This window comes from Diaphorina citri, unplaced genomic scaffold (assembly GCF_000475195.1).
Source record: "Diaphorina citri unplaced genomic scaffold, Diaci psyllid genome assembly version 1.1 scaffold1855, whole genome shotgun sequence".
Lineage (NCBI taxonomy): Eukaryota > Metazoa > Arthropoda > Insecta > Hemiptera > Psyllidae > Diaphorina > Diaphorina citri.
This window is the reverse complement of record NW_007379281.1, coordinates 23300-37746: the sequence shown is the minus strand read 5'-3', so window position 1 is coordinate 37746 and position 14447 is coordinate 23300. Positions and strand designations below refer to the sequence as shown.

The 14447-nt window shown below is 36.3% G+C and overlaps 1 pseudogene; it reads right to left on the bottom strand.

The window, feature by feature from the left end:
- Window positions 1-215: 215 nt before the first annotated feature.
- On the bottom strand, window positions 216-4111 carry LOC103517456 (annotated as a pseudogene).
- Between the last annotated feature and the right edge of the window lie 10336 nt (window positions 4112-14447).

Below are 14447 nucleotides of genomic sequence, written 5' to 3'. Positions count from 1 at the left end.
AGAGGAGTCATAAAAGAAAACGATCAAAAAAGCTGAATCATCATATACATAGCAGCTGAAAAGATTGTCTTTGAATTTGGATCATGATCCAGTTATAATAAATAGTTAATTTGTTAGAGGAAACATTATTTTATATTTTATCATTACCAGCAAGCTATTTTGGTAAGTTCATCAATAAGGGTGAGACGACCAAAAAAAAAAGCTGAATCATCATATACATAGCAGCTGAAAAGATTGTCTTTGAATTTGGATCATGATCCAGTTATAATAAATAATTAATTTGTTAGAGGAAATATTATTTTATATCTTATCATTACCAGCAAGCTATTTTGGTAAGTTCATCAATAAGGGTGAGGAATGGCTTTCCTTTCGTTTCTGGTATAAATACGAGAGTGAATATCACAGTCACAAAACAACTGATTGAGAAGAACCAAAACACTCCAGACATGTGAACTGTCTGTAGTAGTAATGTTGGTACAAACTTTAAAACTATGAATGTAACCACCCCATTCCAGATGTAAATGAAAGGCATTACAGTATTGCGAACCTCGGAGGAGAAGATTTCACTGTAAATGGTAAAAGGAACACACCCAGCTCCTGCTGAGTAAGTTAGGAAATAGAGGGAGATACACACCACAGGGAGGAAATTCAAGGGAGAATGTAAATCTATAGTATTGTGCTCTATGTAGAAATAGTACCAGCCGAGGGTACCCAAGACAAGACCTTGGCAAGCGTAAGATACCATCGCGATGGTTTTCCGACCAAACGAGTTTGTAATGATGAAATACAAGCAAGGAGCTATGGTATGTAGAATACCAGCGAAATAAGTGGCCACGTAAGGATCAATAAGACTAGCAGAACGCTGGAATATGTCGACAGTGTACATGGTAATGTAGTTGATACCAGATGTCTGGACACCCAAATTAGCACACTCTCGTGGAAAAGCATACGCCATGTTATGTTCTCTTTAGCAGGTCTCTTCAGTTCAGTTAAATTCAGCCTCAGGTTATGCTCGGTTTTACTTGTGGGTATGATGATGGTGGAAAGCCTCAGGTTAGCTTGGATAGCCGAGGTTTTACTTGTGGGTATGATGATGGTGGAAAGCCTCAGATTAGGCTGGATAGCCGAGGTTTTACTTGTGGGTATGATGATGGTGGAAAGCCTCAGATTAGGCTGGATAGCCGAGGTTTTACTTGTGGGTATGATGATGGTGGAAAGCCTCAGGTTAGGCTGGATAGCCGAGGTTTTACTTGTGGGTATGATGGAAAAGCATTGATGAAATACAAGCAAGGAGCTATGGTATGTAGAATACCAGCGAAATAAGTGGCCATGTAAGGATCAATAAGACTAGCAGAACGCTGAAATATGTCGACAGTGTACATGGTAATGTAGTTGATACCAGATGTCTGGACACCCCACTGTATGTACAGCGCTATCAAAATAGCTACTAGCGTATGTTTACTGAACAAATAGCTCAGCTTCATATTCTTAGATAGGACGAAAGTATCATTTAGTCTCTTGAGTTCATTATCCAGGTAAGTTTCATTATTCATAGGCCTATACCATTGTAATGCTAGCCTGGCTTCTTTGAGTCGGTCATTTTTCAAATAAAATACTGGAGACTCAAAGTTTCATTATTCATAGGCCTATACCATTGTAATGCTAGCCTGGCTTCTTTGAGTCGGTCATTTTTCAAATAAAATACTGGAGACTCGGGAAAGAACATTATAAAAACTAGGAATATAAACGCAAACACTAAGCTGAATATGTTCAGGAAATTGAAGCTGGCGTAAGCACCAATAATATAAATCATTAGAGTTCCGATATTTTCACTAATGAGGTAAGTTGAGCTTAGTCTTCCTAATTTATCAGTCTCGGCGATTTCAGCGATGTACATGGGTCCATTGAACAGTACAGCGCAGTATGATAATCCTCCTATGATACGACTTATTATAAATACGTTTACTGAACTGGTTTTCAGAATGAGAGCAAAACATGAAATAAAGCAAAGAGCAGAGAGGTAACCGGTTATTTTCCTCCCCAATGTATTGGCAAGGTATCCCCATAGCATAGCAATGGTAATGGCTATGAAAATGGGAAAAGCAGTGGAGTAAGAGATCTCCTCATCCGTGAGAGGGACATCAAATATTGGAGATGTCTTGGATTGTAGCTTTGGTGTTGTGACAGACGACCATCCCAAGTATATGCCGAGGTTCATCGCACCCATGTTCCCTTCAACAAACAAAATCATTCGTTTACATTACCTATTTCAATTGAAGCGATTTTCTTTGACAACAAAAGTTCCTTTATTTATTTATTGTGAATGGAAATTTTTTCATCGTCATTGACATACCTTTAAATCGGAAACTAATTGTGGAAGTGGGCGTACAAAGAAAATACTATGTTATCCCTATTCCAATCAAATCAATCGAGGAATTGGGATCACAGGATCAGGCACACAATTACAAATTTGTAGCAATACAGAGGTCGAGTTTTACCACCATGGATTGTATGCATAAGTGTGTTAAAACTTTAACATCATTCCATCTAAAACGTCCGTAATCTCAAAAGATTTAACCTCCTATTCAATAAATTTCTGATGCTATGTAGATGCGGATAAATCTGATGCTATATGTAGGTGTGGATGTATAAAATAATCTTAAATTATACAAAATGGAGCAAAATTATCTCAAGCATTTAGATATTGTATTGTATATAGGTAGGTACGCAACTAAAACTTTAACATCATTCCATCTAAAACGTCCGTAATCTCAAAAGATTTAACCTCCTATTCAATAAATTTCTGATGCTATGTGGATGTGGATAAATCTGATGCTATATGTAGTTAAAACTTTAACATCATTCCATCTAAAACGTCCGTAATCTCAAAAGATTTAACCTCCTATTCAATAAATTTCTGATGCTATGTAGATGTGGATAAATCTGATGCTATATGTAGGTGTGGATGTATAAATCTTAAATTACACGAAATGGAGTAAAATTATCTCAAGCATTTAGATATTGTATTGTATATGTATAGGTAGGTATAGCCTACTTTATCCCCCTGAATTTTCACCTGACCTATATTATTTAACGTGTGTTTCCTCCATTACACAGCATTTTCATACATAAATTCTCCACCCCATCTCCTCGTTATAAGTTTCTGGGTAATTATTAATCCATTAGAACGAGATCTTTTTATACGAACAGGGGTACATGAAGGTGTTTACTATAAACACACGAGATATTAGGGGGTAATAATTTGGCTGCTATGAATATTAGAGGTTATTACATACAGATAATAATATGGTAAGTACCTAAATGATAATGGTCGTTATAGCTTAGGTTATGGACCTATTTGAGAAAGATCCGCAATCAAGAGAACACACCTCTATAGGAATAAGTTGTTAAAATAAACACAGTGTGAGGAGAAAAAGGAAGCCCCTTTTTAAGTGGATGTGCCATATACTCTCACTCATCCTGTTTAAAAAATACACTTGAATAGGTAATAGAGAGTTGTGACAGACGACCATCCCAAGTATATGCCGAGGTTCATCGCACCCATGTTCCCTTGAACAAACAAAATCATTCGTTTACATTACCTATGAGACCATTTAATGCATTAACTAGACAGAGGAATTTTCACGACCTGATGGCAAATAATGAATATCATATACGTCTACATAATTTCCTAGATAGATATAGGTACTTACAAGAAAAAGCTGCCAAGTATTGTCGAACTTCATGGTTGCTCAACCAAGTTCCCAAGAACATTTTCCTCTAGTTCTTCACCAAATCACTTTGAATGTCTCACACACTCTTTGAATTAATTATTGAAGTCGTTCTTCCTTCATGTTTGATGAGAATGAAACATTAAAGGATGAATGGTTGAATTGAATACTACCTTAGTCCTACTTCATTTAGGCCTTTTTTTACTTTCCCTATCCTACAATAAGGAAACTATTTTTTTTTTTTACTAGGTAACGTTAGCGGTTAGAACAACAAAATTTTGACAGGCTTTACAAGAACAATTCAAACAAAATCCCTTGCTGTAACGGAAACAGTTGGTGTTGTATGGATGACTATTTAAAAATACTTCATACTAGAAGGGCTCTACCATGAACAAATTTTCAACAAGCACTACAAAACACTACCTAGGTTTATAAATGTTACAATATTTTGCCCTTGATAAATTTTTCGTCACTTGAAAGTGCGATCAGGTAAACAAGTTAAACAAATACCCCTCATTGTTATCTCCTTATCTATCAAGTGTGCTATTATCAACTCGTCAACTGATGATACTTTATGAAGTGCTTAAAATATTGCACAATGTTCTTCCAAATAAAATAATGTATCTGAATTTATTGGACGTTCAGTACCAACATAAATAAAGGGGTTTGTAGCAGTGGTAGTAGGAAGAGTGACTTATTTGGAGATTTCACTGATGGGAGACTTTTTAAACATCCGAAAAGGAGAGCTTCTAGCCTTCTAGATTTAAAGGGTTGCAAACATAAATAAAGGGGTTTGTAGCAGTGGTAGTAGGAAGAGTGACTTATTTGGAGATTTCACTGATGGGAGACTTTTTAAACATCCGATAAGGAGAGCTTCTAGCCTTCTAGATTTAAAGGGTTGCAAATACTTTTACTATTTACAATTATTTTACTCCTTAAAATTATCTACCTAGCATTATAGCCAGTCCTTTAGGGCACTGTAGTACACATAATACTAGGCATATGTGGGTTCACAGTCCACAACTGTTTTTCCATTTTATGTACCTAGCAATGTAGCTCATCATTACCGATAAGCTAGAGTGAGTGAACCCGGGACCTTCTGCATGGCAAGCAAGCGCGTTACCACTGGACCAACCGTCCCCCCGGTATTACTATTTACAATTATTTTACTCCCTAAAATTATCTACCTAGCATTATAGCCAGTCCTTTAGGGCACTGTAGTACACACAATGCTAGGCATATAATTATGTGGGTTCACAGTCCACAACTGTTTTTCCATTTTATGTAGCAATGTAGCTCATCATTACCGATAGGCTAGAGTGAGTAAGTATACTTTTACTATTTACAATTATTTTACTCCTTAAAATTATCTACCTAGCATTATAGCCAGTCCTTTAGGGCACTGTAGTACACATAATGCTAGGCATATGTGGGTTCACAGTCCACAACAAACTGTTTTTCCATTTTATGTAGTAATGTAGCTCATCATTACCGATAGGCTAGAGTGAGTAACACAATGCTAGGCATATAATTATGTGGGTTCACAGTCCACAACTGTTTTTCCATTTTATGTAGCAATGTAGCTCATCATTACCGATAAGCTAGAGTGAGTAAGTGGATAATATTATAATCTAATGATTCAAGTGATTTGGAGTTTAAAGTTACATGTATGTAGTACAGATAATCATTTTCACAACTGTGGCAGAATCAGCTGCTAATATAATAATCACAGCTTCTTTGCTATGTCGGATGCATTCTGCTACTTGAGTTGCCCAGTAACCTCGTGAAGTATGTGCACAACTAATTCAGGGTAAATCTGTATAACCATGCCTATTTGTTTACCGTTCACTTCAGTATTAGAAATCTTGAAAAATACACACAGGCAAAATCAGCTGCTAATATAATAATCACAGCTTCTTTGCTATGTCGGATGCATTCTGCTACTTGAGTTGCCCAGTAACCTCGTGAAGTGTGTGCATCAGGGTAAATCTGTATAACCATGCCTATTTGTTTACTGTTCACTTCAGTATTAGAAATCTTGAAAAATACACACAGGTGTTACAATTAGAACTTGGCCTTAGAGGTGTTTTGATTTCGATGACCTAGCCTCTTTTAATGACCGTTTTTCTTGTTGAGTGAGTGGATAATATTATAATCTAATGATTCAAGTGATTTGGAGTTTAAAGTCACATGTATGTAGTACAGATAATCATTTTCATAACTGTGGCAAAATCAGCTGCTAATATAATAATCACAGCTTCTTTGCTATGTCGGATGCTTGAGTTGCCCAGTAACCTCGTGAAGTACCTTTGTGCACAACACAATGGCAGAATCAGCTGCTAATATAATAATCACAGCTTCTTTGCTATGTCGGATGCATTCTGCTACTTGAGTTGCCCAGTAACCTCGTGAACGTGAAGCATGTGCACAACTAATTCAGGGTAAATCTGTATAACCATGCCTATTTGTTTACTGTTCACTTCAGTTTTAGAAATCTTGAAAAATACACACAGGTGTTACTATTAGAACTTGGCCTTAGAGGTGTTTTGATTTCAATGACCTAGCCTCTTTTAATGACCGTTTTTCTTGTACAATTTTTTTTTTCAAGTGATTCGTTTTTTTAAGTCCCGAATAACACATCCTTTTTTTTGCCTAGCTTGTCTTATTCGGTGAAGAATTACTCCACAGTGACGATATGGAAGATTAAATAAATTTTTGACAAAGAAAAACTTTTCGAAAATTTTAAATCTCTTTATACACGAAAGCTCCATAGTTAACAGCTTTCCATTTGAAGCTTAGCGAAAGTTTCATATCTGAACGGAGAATGTCATGAGTCTGTTATCATCATTATCATTGTATTCAAATTCACTCTGCAGAGAAGTTATTAAGAGACGAGCCAATAATCGCAAGAAATAAGGATGAAAATTTATAATTCCAAGAATTTTCAACATCAACCAAGTTGCAATTCTAAGAATTCACAGCTGAATGAAAAAGTACAAAGAGAGGGAAATTTTCAATAATAGGCATTTTTATTTAAATTAATATTATAAAACGGGTATAAAAGGAAGCATAAGAAAGTAAAAACAATATTAAAGGCAATAATTCCTGGAAATGAAATTACCATTATAAGGTACCTATTTTATAAAGCCTTTTGAACACCATTGATCATTTCGTAACTTGAAGATTTCCAAATAAATGTAGGTAGGTATGAAGTATCAGAAAAGTTGTTTTACCTACCATTTTAAATCAATCTCTTTATACACGAAAGCTCCATAGTTAACAGCTTTCTATTTGAAGCTTAGCGAAAGTTTCATATCTGAACGGAGAATGTCATGAGTCTGTTATCATCATTGTATTCAAATTCACTCTGCAGGGAAGTTATTAAGAGACGAGCCAATAATCGCAAGAAATAAGGATGAAAATTTATAATTCCAAGAATTTTCAACATCAACCAAGTTACAATTCCAAGAATTCAGCTGAATGAAAAAGTACAAAGAGTGGGAAATTTTCAAATATATGCATTTTTATTTAAATTAATATTATAGAACGGGTATAAAAGGAAGCATAAGAAAGTAAAAACAATATTGAAGGCAATAATTCCTGTAAAAGAAATTACCATTATAAGGTACCTATTTTATAAAGCCTTTTGAACACCATTGATCATTTCGTAACTTGAAGATTTCTAAATAAATGTAGGATGTAGGTAGGTATGAACGTATGAAGTAACAGAAAAGTTGTTTTACCTACCTAAAAATGGTAAAAAAGGACACTAAGAAGAATTAGGCTTTTCTTCAATTTTGTCTAGTCCAAATGTGTACATTCTCGAAGTTTAAAATTGTCCTTCAACAAATTCCCTGGATTAAGCAATCTGATTGGTTAATCCAAGAGTTAAACCGAGTTTCAGCTCGTGGCCCCGGCCATAGGAACCCCTGAGACAATTGGGAAATGGGAATCCCTTAATACTCCACTTCTGTCGTAGGCTGGTAATGAGAAAAATCTCTCGTTGATAATAATTCTGAAGAAAAAAAAAAATGCAAGGGGAAAATACAAGGAGTTTTTTTTTACCCCGAAGCGGATTCCTGCTCTCATTATTTCGTTGCGTATAATACCTATATAATAATTACATGGAACACAAACCTACCAGTGCTTGGTGTTTAGAAATGCGCCGTATTCCATTCGGCAGGGAAGAATAGGGGGAACCGTCACTGGAAAACTGCACTGAGAAAAAACTAGGGTATTGGAAGCTTTATCGAGAGAATGGTTTCCGGAATTCTAGAATATGTTCATATACATAAGTATGGGGCAGGGAAGAATAGGGGGAACCGTCACTGGAAAACTGCACTGAGAAAAAACTAGGGTATTGGAAGCTTTATCGAGAGAATGGTTTCCTGAATTCTAGAATATGTTCATATAAGTATGGCTCAGAACTCTCAGAAGTCCTAGCGAACCCCTTGTAATTGTAACTCTTTTGAACGGCTTGGAATTTTGAAGTTCTGTTTCTCTCTCTCTCTCTCTCGACTCTCTCTCTCTCTCTCTGTCTCTCTCTCTCTCTCTCTCTCTGTCTCTCTCTCTCTTTTAACCATATGAGACATGTTTTTGTTCATGGTGTTAACATTTCCTTCACTGATATTTTTGTTAGCAATGGCATGACCGATCTTTTCTTGGAATTTCACTCTCTTTTCTTTTAGATTTTCTATGTTGATGGTTATGTTTTTTCTTCGGATCAATTTAGTTCTTTCCATCTTCTTATCAAACTTTATCTTTGCTCTGACCAATCTATGGTCGCTGCCGGTGTTGAATCTGCTCTCTTTTCTTTTAGATTTTCTATGTTGATGGTTATGTTTTTTCTTCGGATCAATTTAGTTCTTTCCATCTTCTTATCAAACTTTATTTTTGCTCTGACCAATCTATGGTCGCTGCCGGTGTTGAATCTATTTAAGACTGTGCAGTCATTGAAGAGATGTTTTCGGTTTGTCAAGATGTAGTCTTTCTCACTCTTGGCTCCAGATGGGCTACACCAAGTCCATTTTCTATGAGGTTTCTTTTTAAAGTGAGAGTTGAGAATGTATAGTTGTTCTTGTTCTGCAAATTCCACTAATCTGTCGCCGCGTTCATTTCTGCTGTCGTACCCGAAGTTCCCAACCGCTGTTTCGCCATCATCTTTTCTGCTTCCTATTCCAGCGTTAAAATCTCCCATGATGACTTTGACATAGCTGTTACCTTTATGGTTCATTTCAGCAACTTCTTCATAAAAATCTTCGATTTCTTCATCACTGTAACTTGTTGTTGGAGCGTAGATTTGAGTTATTTGCAATGTATACCGTTTAGATATTTGGATGACAACTCTTGCAACTCTATCAGAGGAACTATCAAACTCTAATATGTTGCTCACGTTGAAATTAATCCTATCTCTTTCTCTCCCCCCTCTCTCTCTCCCTCCCTCTCTCTCTCTCTCCAGTTTCTTTCCTTTTTTTTTTCTATTCTGCAATTGGAGCAAAATAAAAAAAATCCTACACGATAAAAAAAGAGGTTTTTTTTACTATTCTTTAAATAAAACATTTTATTTTAGGTATTATTTATATAAAACATTTAAAGCATGAGAGAATTTTCAGTGTTCAGACTTTGCCGAGCGCAGAAAAAAGGATGGGGAAAGGGGGAAGAGTGAAAGTTGGGAGGGAGGAGGATGATATGGGGAACCTTTGAGGATGTAAAAAAAAGACAGGGAAAGACAGTTGCTAAGAGAGAGAGAGAGAGAGAGAGAGAGATTGTAATAATTTCCCTCATTCCCTTCCCTTTTTTCGAGGTAAAGTGGTACCATTCATAATTATGTGCCACCCTGTAGAGCGCACAATTCCGGGGGGTGAGCGGTGGAATTTTAAAGCTAACTGGGGAACAGTTTGCGAAACTGGAAACATTTTTCGTAATAAAAAAATCTCCTCGCATTAATATTTTTTTATTCTCACCTAAAAAGAAAACTATAAAAAGATAAAACATTAGTGATGCGGCCTTTTACTTCCGGGGGGTGAGCGGTGGAATTTTAAAGCTAACTGGGGAACAGTTTGCGAAACTGGAAACATTTTTCGTAATAAAAAAATCTCCTCACATTAATATTTTTTATTCTCACCTAAAAAGAAAACTATAAAAAGATAAAACATTAGTGATGCGGCCTTTTACAAGAGAATAGGGAGCCGTCTTTATACCACCATAGCCATAGTGCTTGTGTATTTATGCTAGTGTAGGCCTACCACAGTACCAGCTTTATACAAGAATGGCCGTCTTTATTCTAGTTCCGTAGAAGCACAGAGTGATTGACCCTTCTTTATTTTAAAAATTGAGGTTTACATGGTAGCTCATCAATTTTTAGTTACCCTTTAACAAATAACAATGTTGTGATTTTAAGGAAAAAATGTAGAATAGTCCTCTGGATTTGCGTCAATTTTTTATAATGTTTATAATCAAGTTGTTTTTTTTTATAATGAATTTTCTCGTCCAAAGTTATAAAAAAAAAATGAAAATTTTACACCTTGGTACTTGAACATAACACATTGAACTCTTCAAGCTAACTCTGCTCATCAAGTTCGTATATTCTTTAAGAGTTTTTTTCCCCTGAATTATCTCACAATTTTATGAAATTATTTTTACACATTTCCCGAGTGCGAACTTTATTTTAATAGTTTTTGAGCTGTGCTAACGAGTCCAAGTTGTACAAGTCTGCATCGTAAAATAGGTGCTAACAAGTTTACAACCGCCTTAACGGTACTCGCTATAGTCTGAGTATTACGTACACCTCCTTTTTCCTCACCCTATACCTCCCTCTCCCTCCTATTGCCCGCTACAACGAGAACCGACGGAGTACGCCGAACCAACTTTAGTTATAATCCGACCACCGACTAAGTAAGACCCCCCAGTATCTCTATTTCACAAACCAAGTTTCACCTCAGTGCCAGACCCATTTGCTCCAAAGAAAAGTCCCCAAAATAAGGGCATCCTTTACAGTCCTATGCCCTCCCTAAGGGCTAAATTTAATCTGGGTCACTTCCTAAAAATAAAGAAAGTAAAAACACTGACACGTTCTTTTTCCATTATGCTATGTAGGTACTGTGTGTCTTAGTGAAATACTTGTTTGCGTTATTTCATCATTTTTGGTTGGTACTATTGGTTAAGGCTCCAAGAGTTATTTCATTTCCATTCATTAGAGATTTTGTAACCCTCGGCTTTATGCCATTGCTATATCTTTTATTATCTCTAATCTACCTTTGATAACTCTGACAAGACTCATCTTTGAATGATCATAATAGTCATGAGATGCTTGTAGTTTCTGCTCTTCCATTTTTTTTCTATGATATTTCAAAAGTACGATTCGTGGAATTCTCATTCACAAGCAATTCTCATTTACCTATGTCTATCTCTTTTGACTCTCTTCCTTTCTTTTCCCTGTCTCTATTTCCAATACTGTTTAATTGTCCAATAATAATATTCTTTCTCGATCTTCTCTTTTAAATCTATCCTCTATTTCTTTTACACACCTTCCTATTTATGTTCCATTATGTCCATCCCTTCTAGTCTTGTTGTAGGTACTAGTTTTTCCTATGAAGAGTATTCCTATGAATCTTCTGATAATTTCTCTTGTCCGTTTTCGGTGGCAATATGATTTTATACTTAATGAATCATAACATTTCTTATATTCCTATGAATCTTCTGATAATTTCTCTTGTCCGTTTTCGGTGGCAATATGATTTTATACTTTATGAATCATAACATTTCTTATACCTACTTGTAAATCCTCTCTCATTTTTATCCAGGGTTGGAAGTGTTCCTATTCCATCCTTACCTCATTGATAAACCTCTCCTGCTCTTTGTTCCAATACTTTCTCGTCTTCTTACACAGAACGTTCATTACGCGTTCCTATTCCATCCTTACCTCATTGATAAACCTCTCCTGCTCTTTGTTCCAATACTTTCTCGTCTTCTTACACAGAACGTTCATTACGCACACATACTTCATCTCTATCCTTCCTTGTGTATCTTTCCTTTACCTTTCCCAGTGCTCCTTCAATTACTACCTCCCTACTTCACATTATTCAATACTCATCCTCTTCTACTCCTTACAAATTCTTCCTCTTCTCTTTCCTCTCATATTCCTATTTCTGTTCTACTTCATCATCTCATCTAATGCCTTCAAGTTTATTAAACGTCTTGGCAGCTTCATATTAAAATCGTTTTCATGATTAATACCTGCACATTTGTTCTCGTCTTGTTTTAATCGTTGAAAATTAATATTGCGTTCAGGAAACGTGTGTTAAAGTGGGAGAAGCAGTGGATGGATTGGATTCTCTGAACACCTCGCCTGGTACCTACGTAATGTTGAATAAATTTGGTTTGGACATTGCTTGAGTAAATAGTAAATGAAGGTTGATTGATATTGATGGTTTCATACTTCTTCTAAATAGATGAGGATATAATTGGAAAACTGGTAGTTAGTAGGGAACAGATTGACAAAATAAAGAGACCAGTATCAACTTGTGAGGAAAATTGGAAGGAGATATCATTACAAAAGAAAACGACACTATTATGAGAATAATAATCATACTAATAATAACAATCTAACAAGAAACACCCAGCTATAGAATAAGGACAAGTATGGTGTGTGGCATCCTGTTCGTTGCATTTTGGATTCGGGTAGTCAAATCTCGATCATGACTCAACGTCTGGCTCTTCAGCTCAAATTACCATGGTATTTGTCATCTGAAACCGTGCAAACACGACCTTTCCCGCGCGCGTGTAAACGATCTCGCCGCGCGCGCATCTGCTGACCTTTTCCCCTCCCGCCTACACCAAGAAGATGGGGGAAAAGAAAAACCGGAACTAGTCGCAAGTCGCCGTTCGGCCATTCCACTAGCATTGTGATCAGATCAATCAATCATCATCTTCAACTTCTACCTATCTACTCGCGTGCACGGTAATTCCTTTTCTAATTCTGTAATCTTAACGATAGTCCTTGCTCTCCCGAACAGTTGTGGTCCTTCGGGCCTTTGTTGTGTAAATTTCCAGTTCTGTGGGTAAATTTTGCAGTTTGAGAAGTTAATTTATCGCGTACCCATCATCTTTTCTACCTATCTACTCGCGTGCACGGTAATTCCTTTTCTAATTCTGTAATCTTAACGATAGTCCTTGCTCTCCCGAACACCTTTTTTCATTTCGCGCATTCTTTTGGAGAAAATCAGTAGGTTCGTCGTATACCAATACGTAATAATATTGTAATTATTTCTTTTTTGCGGAACCGAAGAGGTGATACATTCAATGCAGAAAATGGTCTTGATGTGTACCATACTTTTTTTCCCCCTTCGTTCCCTTTTTTCATGGGATATTTCTCTTCTATTATGGTACATGGGATTACAAAAGATCCGCACGCTCCGATGTGCACAAATTTCCCACTTTGTTTCCTATTCTGTGTACTGTAATTTAATTTTCAAATGGCTGAGTAGAAGATTAGAGAAAGAAGCCGCCTAATAAATAACAGACGGAGCATTTTCTTTCGTTTCTTTTCTTAGGCGTTTAGCTGATGCATACAGGCTGAAAGGAATGTAAGGAAAGAAATTGTTGGGAAAGTAGGTAGGTATGTATACTGCTATGACTGATCTTTTATCCTCGTAGATGAGATAGAGCGCTGAGCAAAAAGACTATGATTATATAGAAGACATACATAAATTACGTATAGTAACTATCAGATGAGATGATTAGAGTAGGGTGAAGTACTTTTGCTACTATAAAACTGTATAAAGTGGTTCCAACTTTCTTAATTTTCAAATGGCTGAGTAGAAGATTAGAGAAAGAAGCCGCCTAATAAATAACAGACGGAGCATTTTCTTTCGTTTCTTTTCTTATACAGTTAAGAAGGCTGAAAGGAATGTAAAGAAAGAAATTGTTGGAAAAGTAGGTAGGTGTGTATACTGCTACGTATGACTGATCTTTTATCCTCGTAGATGAGATAGAGCGCTGAGGAAAAAGACTATGATTATATAGAAGACATACATAAATTACGTATAGTAACTATTAGATGAGATGATTAGAGTAGGGTGAAGTACTTTTGCTACTATAAAACTGTAATAAAGTGGTTTCAACTTTTCGCGTTCTAAAACGAACAATGCTCAAATTATTCCACCTTTAGACTTTGTGGTTCACAAGAGAGCGTAAAGGGGTGCTTTTGTTATCGACTGGTCAGGCACCCCTCATCAGGAAAGAAAAGCTTCCGAAGTTATTGTTTGAGGGAGCAGGTGACTTAAAACGAACAATGCTCAAATTATTCCACCTTTAGACTTTGTGGTTCACAAGAGAGCGTAAAGGGGTGCTTTTGTTATCGACTGGTCAAGCACCCCTCATCAGGAAAGAAAAGCTTCCGAAGTTATTGTTTGAGGGAGCAGGTGACATAGTAATATAGCAAAGTTATTCTAATACAGGGGAATAGAATAATAGATGTCATGTAGAGAGGAAGAAAAGAGCTGCACAATAGCTGGAAATCAGCATGGATTCGAATAACTGGAATGGATGTGACATGAGAAAAATCCCTGATGAAGCTTATGAGATAAGTTTAGTGAGAATGAAACTCAGCCAAGGTTTCTCACATAGCTTACTTATATAAAAGAAGAAGGTCTTTGCGAGGAAGTTACTTGGAATTCACGTATGTTTTCTTCAGAAACTTGGTGAAAGTTACAGAGA